Genomic DNA, 1216 nt, shown 5'->3' with positions numbered 1-1216 from the left:
AGTTCCAGTATAGTTATGCTGGAACTCCATTATAATATACTGGAGTTCCAGTATACTTATGCTTGAACTCCAGTATATTATGCTGGAGTATTTACCGGATTTTGGACAGTGTTTTCGTTCAGATTTATCTTTACATGAAAAGTGGCTAAATTTCGATAACTTTTGAAACTGTGACTATTTTTGAATGACCATTTGTAAATCTGGCTATTTCTGAATTTCTTCAAATAAAATGAGTTGCCGATACTAATTTTACAAGCATAATACCATTCACAAGGAGAAGAAGAATAACGAAGCAACAGTGCAAGAAATTCGGTATAAAAGAGGATCATGGCAGAGCACAAATGCTGTCCGAGTCCCTTTCAAATATTCTATAAAAATTAATGTATAAGATTCTTTCCATATTGCTCTCTTCTTTATTTACGTATGACAAATTGGCAATTAGCGCCCCTTAGTGGTCTTTTTGTTGGAGTGGGGGAAAAAGGGCTCAAAAGAAGTTCGAGTGGCACAACAGTGGGTGTTTACCTAATATTCCCATTCCTATACAAGGGTTAGAGGTTCTATAAATTAGCTTCAACTCTTCATGAAGTAGTCATCATCGAATCAAAGCCATCATATCCTTTGGATCATACGTTATTAATTTGTATCCTGTAGGTGCAGGAAGCTGTCGAGCTAGCTTCTTTAATTTCCTTCAAGATTTTCATCTGCCAGGTAATTAAATTAAAGCATAGTACTGCTTGAGTTTTAGCTAGCCTTTTCTGTGGCAAACACTCCCTCCCTTTCATTTGATCGAGTACGGACTTTTGAAAAAATATACTACTCTACAACTTTTGTACTCTCTCTGTCCGTTTATGTGAACCTATTTCCTTTTTGGTCCGTTCCAAAAAGAATGACCCCTTTCTAAATTTGGTAACAATTTAGTTTAAACTTATAATTCTACCCTTAATAAGAAGCTTTTATAACCACACAAATATTCTGGGCCCTTTTTTTGGCTTGTTTAGGACCACAAATTCCAAAAGTCTTCATTTTTTTTAAAACTCCGTGCCCAGTCAAACAGGTTCACATAAATTGAAATGGAGGGAGTAACTTTTAAGACATTTATGGCATATCGTTAAAGGTAAAATGAAAAGTTAAAAGTTAACATATTTCCAGATATAGAAAGGTGACATTTCTTGAAATCAAGGGCGGAGCTACAACTGGACGAAGGGTAGTTCTCTTT

At 35.3% G+C, this 1216-nt stretch overlaps 1 protein-coding gene across 1 annotated transcript in view; it reads left to right on the top strand.

Annotated features, from left to right (window-relative positions):
• Positions 569 to 1216, top strand: part of LOC109212793 (uncharacterized protein C24B11.05) — a 4189-nt gene continuing 3541 nt past the window's right edge. The window contains exon 1 of the mRNA XM_019376474.1: positions 569 to 708. The gene's annotated coding sequence lies outside the window, so the exon portion shown is untranslated. The remainder of the gene's footprint in view (positions 709 to 1216) is intronic.

This window comes from Nicotiana attenuata, chromosome 2, assembly GCF_001879085.1.
Source record: "Nicotiana attenuata strain UT chromosome 2, NIATTr2, whole genome shotgun sequence".
In the NCBI taxonomy this organism is placed as follows: Eukaryota; Viridiplantae; Streptophyta; class Magnoliopsida; order Solanales; family Solanaceae; genus Nicotiana; species Nicotiana attenuata.
Note: the sequence above shows the minus strand (reverse complement) of the source record. Positions and strands in the feature narration are given on the sequence as shown.